At 38.5% G+C, this 18,441-nt stretch overlaps 1 protein-coding gene across 7 annotated transcripts in view; it reads left to right on the top strand.

Annotated features, from left to right (window-relative positions):
• Positions 1 to 18,441, top strand: part of pcnx1 (pecanex 1) — a 201,923-nt gene that overhangs the window by 18,909 nt on the left and 164,573 nt on the right. Inside the window, exon 2 of one of the 7 annotated variants that reach the window (XM_052031321.1) lies at positions 402 to 533. The exons of 5 other annotated variants lie outside the window; for them this stretch is intronic. The gene's annotated coding sequence lies outside the window, so the exon portion shown is untranslated. Of the gene's footprint in view, positions 1 to 401; positions 534 to 18,441 lie in introns of those variants that run through there. One more of the 7 variants, XM_052031328.1, reaches the window with a different exon arrangement.

The raw sequence follows: 18,441 nt of genomic DNA, 5'->3' as shown, positions 1-18,441 counted from the left end.
TAGGTACATGGAGCTGAGAAAAATAGAGGGCTATGGGTAAGCCTAGTAATTTCTAGGGTAGGGACATGTCCGGCACAGCTTTGTGGGCCGAATAGCCTGAATTGTGCTGTAGGTTTTCTATGTTTCTAACACTGGTAATCATCCAGCCACCCACAGCCTCGACATTCTGCAAAGACATTTAGTTTGGTGGAGCTACACAACTTGTATGCTTCAGAGTGCATAAATTGAACAAAGCTAAACTGGAACATCATAATGATATTAGTGATCTATGGGAAACATGTTTCAGAGCAGTCCATAGAGTTTAAATCTTTTTATTTATTCTTAAATTTATCTTGTTCTGTTGTAACATAACTTCCCTATTATTTTGTGGCTTGGCTAACAAAGGAATGTCTCCTATGTAGACACAAGATTGCTGACGCTGGAATCTAGAACAACAAATAAATTGCTGGAGGAACTCAGCAGGTCGGTCAGCATCTGTGGAAGGGAAATGGATAGTCGACACCTTGGGTTAAGACCCTTCTTCTGGACTGAAGGTAGAGGGAAGATGGCGAGTATAGAAACGTGAAGGAAGTGGGTGGAGCAAGAGCAATGGGTGGGGGGGAGACCCCATTTTCTGAAAAATAACTTCTTGAATGTACTGGAGTGGAAGTCCTCATCTCGAGAACCGATACGGCGGAGACGGAGAAACTGAGAAAAAGGAATGGTATCCTTACAGGAGACAGGGTGGGAGGAGGTGTAGTCAAGGTAGCTGTGGGGGTGGGTGGGTTTGCAGTAAATGTCTGTCTCCTGAGGTGGAGATAGAGAGATCAAGAAAGGGGAGAGAGGTGTCATAAATGGGCCAAGTGAAGTTGAGGCAGAGTGGAAGTTGACAAAATTGATGAGTTCTGCACAGGTGCAGGAGGCAGCACCAATGCAGTCATCAGTGTAGCAGAGAAAAAGTTGGGGAGTTGTGCTGGATAGGTTTGGAACATTGACTGTTCCGGGTAGCCTTTTATGGGCTTTCTTCAGTATTGAACTCTCAATATATGGCAAGATTTTTTCACCTTATCCTCCATTCTCTGTTGTTTCAGTTCTATAGTTCTCCAGATTTGTATATCCCATTCCTTTTCCTTTGTGGAAATATATTTGGTCTGACCTATCACTGTTTCCTTAAAATCTTCCTGCTTCTCTGGCAATTCCGGTTCCAGTCCATTTTTGCTGAATCATATCCTAGATCAGTAAACTCGGCCTTTGCCAGTCGAGGACTTTGGACTCTTGTTATTCTTTGAATCTTATCCATAACCATGTTAAGATGGTAAGTGTAACTGAATTATGAACACTGCCATAAAATTATTCTCCCACTGATGTTCCTTCCAACTGTTCAGCTTCACTCATCAAAAGTGAGCACTAAACTGTACCTCCCCCCCCCCCCTCACCCCACTTCCCTTTGAGTTTGCTAATTAGTGGTTTAAAAAGTTCTCCTGGATAGAATTTTGTGGCCCCTACATTTTGTTCAATAATTCTGTCTCCTACTAGTGTTTATTTTAGTACTATCATAAAGTTGCCTAATATTTGGAATTAAAATTCAAACAACAAATTAATATGAAACTTTTGGAAAAAGTCACAGTAACCATGAAACCCACAGATTGTCTTAAAAACCATCTGATTCATTAGTTTTTCTCCCCTCTTCTATAAATCTCAAATAGTGAACTAATGTTAGAAGATTTCTAATCAAAATGCACATACAGCTTCAAGAGAGCTATGGAAGATTGTGACATAATCGGAAGATTGTGACATAATCATCCACAAGTTACTTACCCATTTCTCTAAATAATGTAAGATGGAGGAAAATAATCATGTTCTGAAGATTCATGACTTCAAATTGCTACTATTGTTAAGGAATCAATGGAAATGATGCAGGTTTGGGCCCAAAACGCCGGCAATTTCTCTCCTCCCATGGATGTTGCTCAATCCGCTGAGTTCTTCCAGCAGATTGTTGGTTGCTAGTAATCTACTCATGGTCAGTTCATGGGCACTTAGGGATAAGTAATAAATGTTTATGTTGCCAGCCATTGCCAGATTCCACAAACAAACAAAAATATCCCAGATTCTGTCCAAAATCGGAAGCGCTTTGAATTAAAATTTCTTTAATTTTCAAATGATGATTCAATGAGTTAGAATGCGTGGCTCTCCTTAAAGGACTGAAAGGAGATTTTGATATAAAGTAACGAATTACAAATTCCTGATTAAGTTGCATTCTTTTTTCAGGACCTAAGAAATATTAATGTTTGTGTATAATAACAAATTCCCTGTATATACCTCTCTTGAGGTAGAGGTAGCAGTAATCATATGTAACAGCAAATCCTCTAGGGTTATTACATGATTGAATTTTCCAGGCGTATGTTGAGGAAAATACTGTGGATACCTGTAATTATGTGCAGTTGTCATTTATTTGCTTTCGCTTTGTTTTTGACTCTGGCATTTTCTTGTGTAAAAAGATTGAAAATTCTGTGGAACTTGGTGGGGACAAAGGTGTATAGCCCTTGGCTGCTGATGTTGCTTTTGTCCCCTACTGCAGTTTGCAGAATCCAAACTTTTTGTCATCTAATTGAGATAAATTAATTTGCAGGCAGAGTTAGCAATTGGAAAGACAAATTTGAATATTGTTCTTTAATGTAAGAGGCTTGGAGAAAAGATTACAGAAGTCTTGATGCAATAGTACAAGACTTCGGTGAGACCACACAAAGAAAACACATGTTGTTTTGGTTTTTTATGCCTCATGAAAGACGTAGAGTCATAGAGTTATAGAGCATGGAAACAGGTCCTTCAGCCCAAATGGTTCATGCTGACCAAGATGCCCCATCCGAGCTAGTCCTATTTGCCAGCGTTTTGCCCATAACCTTCTAAAGCGTTCCAATCCATGTATCTATCCAGTGGTCTTTTAAAAGTTGTGTCTGACAGCTCATTCCACATAGATACCACCCTTTGTGTGACGGGGGAAAAAAGTTTCCCCTCAAGTTCCTAATGAATCTTTCCCCTCTCACCTTGAACCTATGCCCTCTAGTTCTTGATACCCCAACTCCAGGAAAAAGACTGAGTGCATTCACCCTATCTATGCCCCTCATGATTTTATATACCTCTATAAAATCACTTCTCAGTCTCCTACGCTCTAAGGAATAAAGTCCTAGCCTGCCCAACCTATCCTTATAATTAAGTCCCTCAAGTCCTGGTAACATCCTCGTTCGTCTTTTTTGCAGCCTTTGCAGTTTAATAACATCTTTCCTATAGCAGGGTGACTAAAACTGAACACAGTACTCCAAGTGCAGCCTTGCCAGCATCCTGTACAACTGCACCATGACCTCCCAACTTTTATATTCAATGCTCTGACTTATGAAGGCCACCATGCCAAAAGTGGCCTTCACCACCCTGTCTACGTGTAACTCCACTTTCAGTGAACCATGTACTTGTACTTCAAGGTTCCTCAGCTCTATAGCAGCTTGGATTTCTGACTGATTACTGTTATGAAATGGTTACCTTCACTGGATAGTTAAACATCAAAAGAATTAGAGGTTATTTTCATTGAAATGTTTGAGATTCCAAGAAGCAAGCTGCTGAGAGACTGTTGACCCTGACTGGCGAGTCTAAAACTGGAGGCATAATCTTAGATGCCAGGTCAGCCTTTTATAGCCGAGTTAAGGGAAGTTATTTTGATTAGATTGTGAATCTTTCAATTCTCTACCCAAAAGGACTGTGGATGTTTGGTGGCTGAGTGTTCTCGATGTTATGATTGATTAATGGATTTGTAAGAAAATTGAAAAATGTGAAGATTAAATGGGATCATGAATGAGGTGGAGGATCAGGATAATTTTAGTGACCAGCAGATAAAGCTTGAGGGACCTTGTGACTCACTTCTGGTTCAGTTTCTTGTGTTGTTAACTGAATTGAATTTTGCAATTTGTTTGCCTTTGGTGCAAAGGCCTGGTCAGTTCATAAACTTAAACCAATTAAAGCTCAGGACGTTCAGAGTGCGCTTCAGTTCCTTCCTTGAACAGAAGCCCAACCAGACCTCCACCACCACACACATTTATTTGGCTGGTTGAATGCTTTCCCATGCAGCTGCAGGAGATGCAATACCTGCCTCCTTTAACTTTGCATCATATAGGGACCTACACGATTCTTTAAGGTGAGACAGCTATTCACTTGCACTTCTTTCAATCTAGTGTGTTGCATTTTATGATCTTATAGAGGTGTATAAAATCATGAGGGACATGGATAGGGTGAATGCCCTCGGTCTTTTTCCCAGGGATGGAGAATCAAGAACTAGAGGACATAGGTTTAAGGTGAGAGGGGAAAGATTTAATAGGAACTTGAGAGGCAACTTTTTTACACAAAGGGTGGTATCTATGTGAAATGAGCTGCCAGAGGAAGTGGTTGAGGCAGGTACAGTAGCAGCTTTTATAAGACAGTTGGACAGGTACATGGATTGGAAAGGTTTAGAAGGTTATGGGCCAAATGCTGGTAAATGGGACTAGCTTGGAATGGGCACCTTGGTTGGCATGGACCAGTTGTGCCGAAGGGCCTGTGTCCATACTGTATAACTTGACGACTCTATTTGGTGTTTACAATGATCATGCTCTTGACTGGAGAAACCAAATGCAGATTGCGTGACTGCTTTGTAAAACATCTCCACTCAAACTGCAGCATTGACCCTGAGCTTCCATTTGCCTGTCAGGTTAATTCTTCATCCCATTCCTGCACTGACCTATCTTTGGCCTCTTACAAAGCCAATCCAAGCTTGAAGAACAGCACCTTGCCTTGTGTTTAGATTTGGGGATTTGGCATTGAACTCGGCAGTCTTGATAACCATCCATTCCTGTTTGTGTCAGAACCAGTCACTTCTAATGTAAGGTCATCCACCTATAAATATAGTTCACCTTTTCTTGCTCCACAGGTGCTGTCTGATCTGCTTGCTATTTCTAGTATTCTCTTTTGTTTCATATTCCCAGTGGCTGCTGTGTTCTGCATCTTGCAGTTCCAGCATGTCCTTTTTTATTTTCTCTCTCCAAATGCCTTCTTCCATCTTTAAACTGGACAGCACCAAAAGCATTTTGCCACCTGGACAACCTTGGTCTCTACCCTAATACAAATATTCCCTTTATTCTCAATGCTCCTGCCCCCTCTTTGCAACATAAAACACATGTCCTTTTTTCCTTTAGTTCTGATGATGAGTAATTGGCCTAAAACAGTAACTATGCTTATCTCTCCACAAATGAGCCTTTCCAGTATTTTTTCATTTTTATTGCAAATTTCCAGCGTTTGCGGTGTTTTTTGTTTCTCCTCTCCTGGATTTCAGTGATTTCACACTTCTTGCAAATCTAACCAGGAATTAAACTTTACACATGCCCCCTTGGTTTCCTGTATTTCCTTCTCTTGGCGCATCTGCTGAAGGCCTGCACTATCAAACTTCAATTCTAATAAAAGTTTATCAACCTGAACTATTAACTCTGCTTTTCTCTCCACATGTATTGTCTGACCTGCTAAGTGTTTCCAGCAGTTTGTTTTTGTACCAAATTTCAATTCAGGTACCTTTGGCAGAAGAATTTTATTTCAGCTGAAATTTGTTGAGAGTTGGCACAATGTTAACAGACAACAGAAAATCTTCTTGGAGGCATTGAATGGAGTATTCTGTTCAGGTAATAAAAATTATGACCTTCAGGGAAATGGAAAATCAGAAGAAATAATGGGAGTTTATTAGAAAGGTACTGTAATAACCATTGGGGATTTTAATCAACGTAGACTGGAAAAAAAAATGGACTAAGGCAGCCTATATGAGGAGTTTGTAGTGTTTTTGAGATAGGTTCCTAGAATAGTGTGCTCTGGAGACAACCAGAGAGCAGGTTATAGTAGTTCCAGTATTGTGCAATGAGATAGTGTTACTTGGTGAGCTCATCATGATTGGATCCCTGGATAGTGAACATAATGCAGTTGAAGCTTTCTTTTATTTTGATGAAAAGGATTGTGTGTCCAAGACTAATATTTTAGTCTTAAATGATGGCAACTATGAGGGCATGAAAACAGAGGTAGATATGGTAGACTGGCAACTTAGCCAGTGTCAAGGTGTAGTAGCAGATAATGAAGGGAATCTTTCAAAATACAAAGAATTTTGCGTCAGGACAGGAGGTAGATCGGATGATTAGACCAATTTTTTTTTTAAAAAAGCAAAGAATGACTACAAGAGTAATAAGGAAGGAAAACTTAGGATAGAAGAAAAAGTTTGCCAGAAAGATAAAAGCAGATTGTGAGAGTTTCTGATTGTTCCATAGAAATTCATAATGGAAGAGGAGCTGTTTTAAACGGGTATTTTACATTATTCTTCACACAGAAGATATGAGTAACACCCCAGAAATAGCTCTAACTTGAGAACTGGAAGGGAGATAGGAACTTGGGAAGTTGCAATTACCATGAAAGTGGTATGAAGTGTGGTTGAAGCTATGGGCCGGCAAATCTCCTGGTCTTGATGGGTTTCAGCCTCTAGTCTTACGAGAAGTGGCTAGCGAGATGCAAGAGACCACGGATGCTGTATTCTGGCCAATGAGAGATGGTGGTGTTAGTTTTAATTTTCCAAAATTCCCTAGATTTGGGGAAGGTTCCATGAGATTGAAAAATACCAAAACTAAATCCTTTATTCAAAGAGAGAGAGAAGGAAAAAAAACAGGAAACTTCATGCCAGTAACTACATTTGTCAAAGGGAAAATGTTTGAAGCTATTATTAAAGAAGTTGGAGCACAACACTTCGGAAAAATTCAGGGTAATGTGATTTTGTCAAAGGGAAATTTATTGAAGAAGTAACAAGAGCTGTGCTTCAAGGGGAATGGATGGATGTACTAAAATTTCCAGAAGGTATTTGGTCAGGTGTCACATCAAAAATGATTACAGCAAATAAAAACTCGTATAGGAAGTGATGGGCATAGAAGATTAGTTGCCAAATAGGAAAATGAGAGCAAGAATCAATGTGTTTTTTATTTTGGTTGGTAGGATATAATGAGTAGTATGCCTCAGGGATCAGTGCAGGGGGCTCAACTTTTTACATAAATTTAGATAAATAAATTGTCTAAAGGGACCAAAGATATGCTTGCTAAATTTGCTGATGACACAAAGATAGGAAAGTAAGCTGAGAGGAGGACATAAGGAAGCCACAAAGGGATGTGCAGAGCTAAGTGAATGACAAAAATCTGGGAAATGGAGTGTAAAATGGAAAAATATGAAACTCTCCATTTGGGCAGAAAAAATTTTAAAAAAGCATATTATGAAAATAGTGAGAAGTTACAGAGGGATCTGGGTGCTCTTGTACTTGATTTGCAAAATGCTATTAGGTAGGTACAGCAAGTAATTAGGAACGCTAATAGACTGTTCTTGCTGGGAGAATTGATTTGAAAAGTAAGGAGGTTGTACTTCAGTTAAATAGGGCATGAATGAGACTGCATCTGGAGAACTGTAGACAGTATTGGTCTTTTTATGTTAATTCATTGAAAGCAGTTCAGAGAATGTTTACTTGACTGGAATGGGTGAATTGACCTTCAAAGATTAACTGAATGGGTTGGCTTGCATGTGCTGGAGTTCAGATTAGTGAGGGGGACTTGATTTGAAATATTTAAGATGTTGAGGGGTTTTGACAGGGTGGATGTGGAGAGAATGTTTTCTCTTGTTGGGGAATCCAGACCAAGGGGTCACTTTAAAAAGAAAGGATTATCCATTTGAAACAGATAAGGCAAAATATTTTCTCTCAGAATTGTGAGTTTTGGAGCACTCTTCCTTGGGGCAATGGAACCAGAGTTTTTGAATATTTTTGTGGCAGAGGTAAGTAGTTTATTGATAAGCAAAGGATGAAAGGTCACAGCAGTGAATACGGAATGAGGTTACAAATGGATCAGCCGTGATCATGTTAAGTGGTGGAACAGGCTTGAGGGGCTAAGTTAATTAGTTCTACTCCTAATTCATATATTTGGAAGGAAGAACAGGGATTTGTGTTGGCTTTGGTTCTAAATGATGATCCTCTGTTGATGGTTACAGAAGATTGTCATTTAAACTGCCTGATGTCCGTATTGATCTTTCTTTGGTTTCACTTTCTCTTAATGGCAGCATGAAAGTGAATCACTTGCCAGGGAGGGGAATGAAGGGATTTGGTTATTTTAGGTGTGCAGTACTTGCAGACTATGTATCGATATGTTCTTGAACTGTTCAATCTTTGTGTTCCCACCTCTTGGGAGAACAATTTGAAGGATTGCTGTTTAAATGTTTAATTAGTTTCTATTTTTATATATTAAAATATGCCCTTAAAATATATTAATTAGTAAAAAGAGAGAACCTCTTTAGAATTGGCTCTGCATATGTCCTTTTTGCATTTTGAAATCATGTGTATCGAATGTTTGGAAGATTGTATGTTGAGGTGACAAATCTTGGAATCGGTTTTACAGCACAGGTACAGGCTTGCATTGATTTGCTGCCAGCTGACGACCCTCTTCATTTGCTCACTCCTTCAATTAAAATACTTTTTGACTTTATTCCTTTTAGTAATTACTTAACAATTGTGGTAGAAGAAGCACAGGGACCATTATCACATAATGTCATTGGGAGCAAAGGACTGCAATGTAACGTGAATACCAGAAGTGATTAAACATGAGAAAATCGGAGGAAGGGAGCTCCAGCCATTGGATTATGGTTGTATCGACAAGTCGAAGCAAACATTTTGCATTTATGTAACCTGTTTATAATTTCTCTTGAGTAAAACAAGTTCTTAAATTTTTAAGGGTTTTATTTTAGCCCTACCTGCTTGGCCCCTTTAAACATGAGTAAGTAAACCATAGTAGAATATTTAGCCCCTTGAATGCCATTGCGTGTTTGTGGCCAGTCTGTAAGCTAATTTCACATTTTTCTCATCCATGGTTACTTATGATTAAAAAATCTGTTAATTGTACTGTTAAAAATCTATTAATAGAATTTAGCAGTACAATTAATCTTAATCTTACAGTTAAAATTATCAGTTAACCAACAATCAGTTGCCATGATCTAAAGTGCTTCCCAAATTTCTAACATTCTCTGCAAACAGAACTGTTTTCTAATTTCATATCAGAAAGACCTGGCTAATTTTTAGTATCCCCAATGATAGACCGCCTAGCAGCATAAATATTTTTTCTCTGCTTGCTGTATTAGTTCCTCTTAATGTCTTTGAAAACTTCCACATGTTAAACTTGTAAATTCTAGAGAATACAATTTAACCCTCGGAGTCCAGGTGTCATTCTGCTGCACTCATTCGAAGATCAGTACACCTCCTGACCCAGTGATAGTTCCCAGAACTGTCAATACTCCCAGGTGTGGACTAAGCAGGCTTTTGGCTAGTTTAGAATGGCTCTTACACCACTGTACTCCAGTCATTAAGGTGCAAAAGTCAGCATTATGTCAGGCTCTATCCTTACTTGTTGTACCTGCACATGGCATTGTAATGATTTATTATGCTCCCTCTCTCCACCACCACCCCCCCCCCCCACCCCCTCATTTTTTTGGACTTCTACTGCTCAATATTGTCTTTAGGGCCTCGACTGCAATTTTATTTCAGGCATAAATTATGCAATCGTATTTAGAAGATGACTGGGAGATGAGTTGGGCTTGAAATTTTATTTTCCTTTTGTTTTGTAAAACCAGGTGTATTTCAACACTAGTTGGCCTCTTTCCTTTGCTCCCTCTATACACTAAACCCTTTGGGAACCCCTTTCCCCTCACTGAATTGTATTTCTATGGGCTGCTAATTTTTCATTCCCTCAGAACTCCTGTACTGCTGATCCATTGTCCTCTCTAAAAATGCCATGGACTTGGTCATGCATTTCCTGGACGAGTGGGAATAATTCGCCAGTTCTCACAAAAAGCCTTGAGTTAAAATCCACCATGATGCTACTTCTGCTTTTGTTAATCTTTTCTGTTTTTCTACTGCTTCATTTACCATTGTTATGTCTTTCCTGCAATATGTTGACCAAAATTATATACAATATTTTTTGCTGTGTTGAACTTTAGCAATCCAGTGAACTGATTCCTGCTTCAAGAGACACAAAATGGAGTAACATCTGATTTTTATTGGTAGTAGTGTCAGATTAAATTGAATTTCAATCCTAGAATTGCAAAACCCAGTAATTCGAAACCATGACTTGAAATCTAGCATGTATGCAATTCAGGAAGGAAACAACACAAGAAGTCTCATTAGAAGTACAGGCTTCAGCTCCAGCATGCTACTTAAGCTTTTCACAGACCTCTACATAGAACAGATGTGATGAAAAATAGCATTGATTCCAGCAGAAATTATAACATTTCCTGTTATGAGTTGAGCCATTAACCTTTGAAAAACATTAAGGTTTTGTGGTATACAGTCCTTTTTTTAATTGCAAATAACCATAGACTTGACTTCTGTTGGGGGACCTATAGTGTATAGCAACACACTTTTCATCGAGCATGCTAATCGGATTGAAGAACTTCCACAGACAACAAACCAAGAAATAAAAGTACTTCTTTCCCTCTTAATAACTTTCAGAATATTATACAGAAAGTTAAGAGGAAAGGCCAACAGAAAGGCAAAAGGTATGTCAGTTTTCATTGCAAGAGGATTTAAGTACAAGAGCAAAGATATCTTTTACTTGCTTTAAGTAAAAGATCAGCAATGATTTTGTTGAATGACAAAGCAACCCTTTTTTGGTTGGATGGTCTACTGCAGCTGTTTCTTGTGTTCTAAAGTCTGGAGCCTACATATAGGATTTAAGATTGAAGTTGAAATATTGTGAACTTCATCATAAAAATATTATGAAGTAAATGAAAATACGCAGGTACTTTAGTGTGAAAGTTGCAGAGATTCCCACGTTCTTCTGAGGGAGTGAGCTTATATACACAAAATTACTTCTTTGGTGCCAGAAAGGTGGTTGTAATTATGACTCATTATCCCATTTAAAACTCAGTTAAGGCTGTTCATTGAGGCTTAGCATTTTCTGTGTCTGTTACAGCAAAGATAATGCATATAAAGTTGAAGCTTACTGTAAATAATTGACTTATTCTTGATTGCCTCTGCAAATATTGTAATAACTCTGAAGAATTAAGAGCATTAGTGGCAGAGCGGAATTTCAGTCTTGCAACCATGGGTGCAAATGCCAGAAGTTGAAAGTTTTACAGTCCCTAGTTCTAACTCTGCCTGGACTTTGTCAGACAGAGAGATCTAAAGTCCTGTTTCTCCCTGTTGTGAGCTTTTTCATTCTGCATGCTGCTTGCTTTGAAGATGTGGTGATTCCTACTATTACTCTGCTTATTCAGAAGAAAAAAATGCACATACTGAAAATGTGATCCAAATTTTAGAAGCACACAGCAAATCAGATAGCATTAATGGGAAAAAAAGGCAGTTAACTTTTCGCATTTTGATCAAACATCATCAAGCTGAAATCTGTCTTTTCCTTCATAGGTACTCCTTGACTCTCAATCAATTGAGATTATGTCACTCAATTGATGGAGAAGCAATCAATTCACCAAATTGGAATTACCTTGCTTTCTGAGTGAGCATCCATTTGATCAGGTAGATGCCATGGTCATGTCTATACTGGAGCAGCTTGCCTCATGAAAAGATGCATGTGTCCTCAATACTTCGGGGTATTTCTTGTGTACAGTGCATTGGATCACTTCTCTTTGTGTATCTGAAGTGAAACAGTGGAAATAAGCTTCTAATTTTAAGAGGATATGCAATAATGGAAGGATTAACCCACCAACTGCAGAACAGTTGCCCTTAGCTACTCCCTATACGCTCATGACTGTGTGGCCAGATTCTGCTCTAACTCCATCTACAAGTTTGCAGATGATACCACCGATGAGTCGGAGTACAGGAAGGAGATAGAGAGCTTAGTGGAATGGTGTCAAGACAACAACCTTTCCCTCAATGTCAACAAAACAAGAGAGCTGGATATTGACTTCAGGAAAGGGGGCAGTGTACATGCACCTGTCTACATCAATGTTGCTGAGGCTGAAAGGGTTGAGAGCTTCAAGTTCCTGGGAGTGAACATCACCAACGGCCTGTCCTGGTCAAATCACATAGATGCCATGGTCAAGAAAGCTCACCAGTGCCTCTACTTCTTCAGGAGGCTAAAGAAATTTGGTTTGTCCCCTTTTGACTCTCACCAACTTTTACTGATGCACCATAGAAAGCATCCTATCTGGGTGTATCACGGCTTGGTATGGCAGCTGCTCCGCCCAGGACTGCAAGAAGCTGCAGAGAGTTGTGGACACAGCCCAGCGCATCACGGACACCAGCCTCCCCTCCTTGGACTCTGTCTTTACCTCTCGTTGTCTTGGTGTAGCGGCCAGCATAATCAAAGACCCCACCCACCCGCGACATTCTCTCTTCTCTCCTCTTCCATCGGGTAGAAGATACAGGAGCCTGAGGGCACGTACCACCAGACTTAAGGACAGCTTCTACCCCACTGTGATAAGACTATTGAATGGTTCCTTTGTACAATGAGATGGACTATGACCTCACTATCTATCTTGTTGTGACGTTGCACCTTATTGCACTGCATTTTCTCTGTAGCTGTGACACTTTACTCTGTACTGTTATTGTTTTTACCTGTACTACTTCAATGCACTCTGTACTAACTCAATGTAACTGCACTGTGTAATGAATTGACCGGTAAGACCTGTTTGTAAGACAAGCTTTTCACTGTACCTCAGTACAAGTGACAATCATAAACCAATACCAATAATGTTAGGGGTGGTGTCACATGTAAAACAAGTAATCTAGTGCAAAATTAGTTGGTGTTTGGAAAAATATGTGCTAATAATTCACAAGTAGTGCAGATGTGTGAAAGGTAAATTATCTTTAACTAACTTGATAAAGTTCTTTGATTAATTAACTAGTTACAGCAGTATTTGAAGGGATGTAGGGAGGCAGTATTAACTAAGGCACAGGAAGCAGAAAGGAGTGGCAAACAGTTGTTTTTAAGACCAGAGATTAGTGCACTGTGGTGTCCCCTGAGAATCTGTGTCAGAAACACAGCTCTTGTGTATGTTTAAAAACCCGGGCTTGGATATAAAAAAAACATAGTTTCAAAGTTTACCAATAATAAGGAATTTTAAAACACAGTAAATAATGAGGACAATAGTAATAAGCTTGAGGAAGAAATTGACAAGCTGCTGTATTGTCTGACTCATGGGGAGTGACATTTACAGTTGGGAAATTTGAAGTAATGTTGGTGAAAAGAAAGGAGCAGCAAATAAATTAAAAGGTAAAAATTTTAAGTGTTTCTGGAAGATGGAAGGTGTACACACATTTTAAAAAGAGGCAGGGCAAATATCAAACAAAAAAGGCTGATCAGATAATTGATTTTGAAAATGGAGCATGTGATACAAAACTAATTAAGATTTATGAAGCTTCTATAAAACACTGGTTAGATTCCAGCCTAAGTATTCTGGTTGATTTTGGGCACCACACTTAGGAGAGATGTCACAGAGTGCTGGAAGCACTCAGCGGGTCAAGCAGCATCTGTGAAGGCTGATGCAGGGTCTAGATCCGAAACATCGACTTGCATCTTTTACTTCCACAGATGCTGCTTGACCCACTGAGTTCTTCCAGCATTCTGTTTTTTGTTCCGGATTCCAACATTTGCCGTGTCTTTTGCCTTCAGAGATTTCAAGAGGATTCAGAAGAAATGCAAGCGATGAAAAGCTTGGTTATTGCAGAGACTAGATAAACTGGGGTAGGTCTCCTTTGAGCATACAAGGCTAAGAGAGGAAATAAAAAAGATACTGAAAATTGGAGGCAAGTGGGGGATATGTAAAGGGAGACTGTTTTCCATAGCAGAGGGACCAGACGTAAAAAGTAACCAGAGTTAGCCATTAGATCAGGCATCATCTATGGAGGGAGGAAAAACCAAGTTAATGTTAAAGGTGGTTGACTTTGCATCAGAACTAGCCAGTTCAGACACAAGAAGGACTGATTGTCTGAAATGTTCATATTTATTGTTGAATCCTGAGGGCTTCAAAATCTCTAAATGGAAGATGACCTGATTTTATGTTGAGCTTCGTTGGAACAATGTAGGGGGCCAAAGACGGATCAAAGTGGGATAGAGAATTTTAGTGACGAGTAGCTGGAAGCTCAGGGTTACCCTTGCAGACTGAATGGAGGTGTTCTATGAAGCTGTCACCCAGTCTGCACTTGGTTTCTCTATTGTAGTGGAGATTACTATGTTGTAAGCACTGAATGTTACGAAGGGAAAAAGTGCAAATGAACTGCTGCTTTGTCATGGAAGGAATGTTTGGGTTGTTGGATGGTGAGAAGTGACAGAAGGACTGGAGTTGAATCTCCTGCAGCACCATGTTGGAGCTAGAAGAGCTGCTGCCTCAAAACTCTAGCAATTCGAGTTCAATCCTGAACCCTTCTACCAATCCAGTTAAGTGTAAAGAATGAACAATTTAACACAACGTGCTTTAACATCATAAGCTTGAAGGAAATAAATTAGCATCTTGTTACTGTTTTACCAGGAAAAGGTAGCTTTTGATTGACTTTTGACAGTTTCGCAAGAATTTTCTGGAGAGTTGTTTATTCACATGTGCACATCCTTCTAAGAGAAATTTAGGAGTAATACAATTCCTTGCAACTTTTCTGCACATTGCCACAATTTTATAGCAGTGGAAGAAAAAAATGTTATACTTGTACAACAGGTGGCTGGGTCTACCTCATGACTCTGGGTGCTGCTGTGAGTACTGATGATGCCAAATAAACATTGATACTGAAACTTCCTCATAACAAGAATCCATCTGTGCCAGTGTAATACCTTAAATATATAAGATATTTCATTAAAATTTCACATCTTTAACTCTTGGTTTCAGCTGGCTTTTTCACCCATTTCTGCAATGTGTGCTGGCCATACTCTTATAAGATGAAGTACTGATCTTAAATTATTTACTGTGGTATTTTCAACTTGATCATGAAGTATTTTTTGTACCAGAAAGAACTGTAGAACATAAGTTGCTCAACCTATTTGATGGAAATGGAGACTTCTGCTATTGAAATTCCCTGCTCTGTGAATGTAACTGACCTCGGAGGCTTATGTTAGACTTCAAATGTAAATATTGAAAGTGACAGCTTCATTTGCCTTCTCTTTCTTGGAGTTTGGTCTATATATTTAAATGAAATGGCACCTCTACCTGCATATCCAATTAGAAATTGAGTATTTGATCATAAGTAGGGTGCATAGACCAGATGAAAAGTCGTGGAAACTGAATGGTATTGGTTTGGTAGGCAGAAAAACCTGAAAATTTTAGGGGGATAATAAATATCATATTGCCACAACATTTCCTGAAGTCAAAAATCAAGAAACTGCAGATGCTGGAAATGTAAAATAAAAACAGTAAATGCTGGAAATACTCAACAGGTCAGGCCACATCTGTGGGAAGAGAAACGGAGCTAACATTTCAGCTCTGTTTCTCTTCCCACAGATATGGCCTGACCTGCTGATTATTTCCAGCATTTTTGTTTTTTTTTGAGATTCCCTGACTGCGATCTGTTTTGAAGTAACCATGTGGTAGGGGTGCTGCCATCTTATGTTGCAGATGTGGAAAACCGTGGCCTAATCTATAAAAAGTAAATTGTTATATTTCTATATTACTGCAGGGCAAGGTATGTTTTAAACCAATAAAGCATCTTGCAAATTGCATGAAAGAAATGATCTGAGCTTTGCTGTTATGGAGTATTATATTTACAGCACACAAACTGTGTATTTGGCCCAGTAGCTACAAGTTTGTGTTCTTGCTCCATCTAAGTTTCCTTCTCTGCTTCTCCATCCAATTTTATCTTTCTATTCCCAATTTCCTTTGACATATCTTTTAGTCCATTGATTAGTGAATGTGGTAGCAAATTCTATATCCGAATATGTAGCAAAGTGTTTGACATCTACATTTATGATGTATTGCTGGATGCATAAAATTCAAAACTGTTGCCTTAAGAATTAAAACAGAAGAGTGCAGTGCTTTATTTATCTCAGTCTCATTACTCAACTAAATTAAAAGAGTAATGTAAAATGGATCGTGTGTTGCTATCTGGGGAATATGCACTATATGTTCCAAATCATATGGCTTGGGATTTATGTTAGGATGATATATTGATGATTATATTGCAAATGATGCATTGCATATTTCTTTGGATAGTTTTGAGGGTTTTTTTGTACCTATTTCTGGATACTTGGGTAGCAATGTTACTATCATCATCTTTTGAATTTATAGAATGGTCTAGATGTGTGGTTGATCCTTGCCAAATCTTCCTCATAAACACAATTCCAATTTGTTTCATTTTTTTATGTGATTACTTCAGTTCTTTTACATGGTACTCTTTCTATGTTAGAGGAATTTTCTGATTCCTTGGGTCAAAAGTATATCTTGAAGTTAGGCATGTGGAAGTGAAACAACAACAAAAAGCGGGCTGATTTCCAAGGCATTCCCTGACCCAGAGAGTAATTTGATTATCTTTGTCCTTAAGTATATAATACTTACTATACATCAATCTTTTTGGAAGTGCACATTGAACACTTAATTTGTTACCAGTAAATTTCAGTAAATTGTCTTCAAGCTTCTGTGAGCCCAGCAGAAATACTATTGATCATTGTGAAAGAAAATATATTTTATGCTAGTTTTGCTTGCTGACTGGAACATTTTATCTGCATTGAATTTCTTCATCAATAAAATTATAAACGTGTTGGAATTTTAACCACATTTGGTGAATTCTAAAAATGAATTAAGAATCTACAATTCCTTTTGATTCAATAAATGTGATAAGAAAAAGCAGTCACAGGCATGAAATTGTACATGGAAGTCTTGAACCTTTGGAAATGAAGGGAGATGGACCCAAGTTCGCTCTCCACCCTGATTATCTGCCATGGCTTCTCAGATTTCCAAAGCTGGATGTTGTTGAGGGAGCATTTATAGCCTGAATTGGTTCTCTAAAACAAGCTCATTTTGCATGGTTACTGTAATCCTGAGAGGACAATTTACAACACTATTTTCTGAGTCTAGGTTTAAAATGAGCTGATTGTTAGCTACTTAATACGTTACTCTTTTTGAGAAATTTGCTGTAAATCTTGCAATGACTGTGCTAAATCTTAAAGATTAAACCCCACCTCCAGAAAAATCAATAAATATATTATAACTTCTTTCCAGACAGAATTAGCTCCATATACTGGAGACATGGAGACATTCTTGGCTGCATTCCTGATTTAATGCTCGCATTGTTGAAAAATTACAGGGATTGTAACAGTTCTCCTCTAAAGATTTTCTACTGCAGTTTTGCAAGTAAAAGGTTCCAGTAAAAAGCAAAACTAAATCAAATAATTTTTCTTTTTCCGCAATCTGTACTGAAGTTGTCTAATATTTCTGCACTTAGTGGTCAGTGCAGTATAGGTTCACTGGATTGATTCCTGGGATGAGAGATTTGTCCTAAAAAAAATGATTGGGGAAATGGAGAGATCATCTATGATTTTGTTTTTTTTTGAGGACATGAATGCTGGTGGCAGATCTGAAGGAGAGAGGGCATTATCTGAGGAGAGAGAACCATTAACAGGATCAACCAGTAAAGGAAGTTGAATGGTCATCAGAAGCTTTTTTGGGAATAAGCTTGAGAGGGCAGGAGATGGATCAAATGGACAATATATGCTTGGAAATCAGATGAGGGGAAAGTGGAAAGAATCTATAAAAAGAAATACTTTATCTTTCTTTCTCCAAAATCCTCCTCAAATCCTACTTGTTTCACTAAATTTGAAGCACTGCTCGTAATAGTTCCTTTGGCTTGGTGTCATATTTTTATTTTATCACTCTTCGGTGATGCTTGGAATGTTTTATGATGTTACAGATGCTATAAAATACAAGTTGTGTTGACTTGATTCTCTTTTGGCATACGAGACTTAAGCTGCTCTTGTACTTTCTTTAAAAAAAAGTGGAATCCAGAAGGATGACTTGACTTTTGTTTATACTCTTGGGCTACAATAAAAAAAAGTCTCTATAGTCAGCTGACTTGGACACAGTTTTACCTGGATCTATGAATCTGCAGCCTGACTATAGAAAACTGATTTACCAAATTTACCAGCAGAATTAGTGAGAGCCAACGTAGATTATTTGAATAAACACACCATATTTTTAAAAAACCTGTTAGGAGTGACTCTTGTAAGAGTGGAGATCTGACAAATATTTGTATTTTTAAATACCCCTTTCCTGTCTTGAAGGCCTCTCTAAGCTTTTTTTCTTTGTTGTTCTTGGATCCTGTGTGTAATCATGCTAAATTGTTGGCTGAATTAAACTGCCCCACTGCTGTTCTCTGAATTATCCCTCTGTCTTTTTGGCTAAGTGTAGTTGTTTGTCTTGCTTTCAAAAACAGATACTGTTTTTTTTTTCCCTTCCCTCCAA

The sequence above is a fragment of the Pristis pectinata genome, chromosome 1 (genome assembly GCF_009764475.1).
Source record: "Pristis pectinata isolate sPriPec2 chromosome 1, sPriPec2.1.pri, whole genome shotgun sequence".
In the NCBI taxonomy this organism is placed as follows: domain Eukaryota; kingdom Metazoa; phylum Chordata; class Chondrichthyes; order Rhinopristiformes; family Pristidae; genus Pristis; species Pristis pectinata.
The sequence above is the reverse complement of the archived record's forward strand: the minus strand, read 5'-3'. Positions and strand labels throughout refer to the sequence as shown.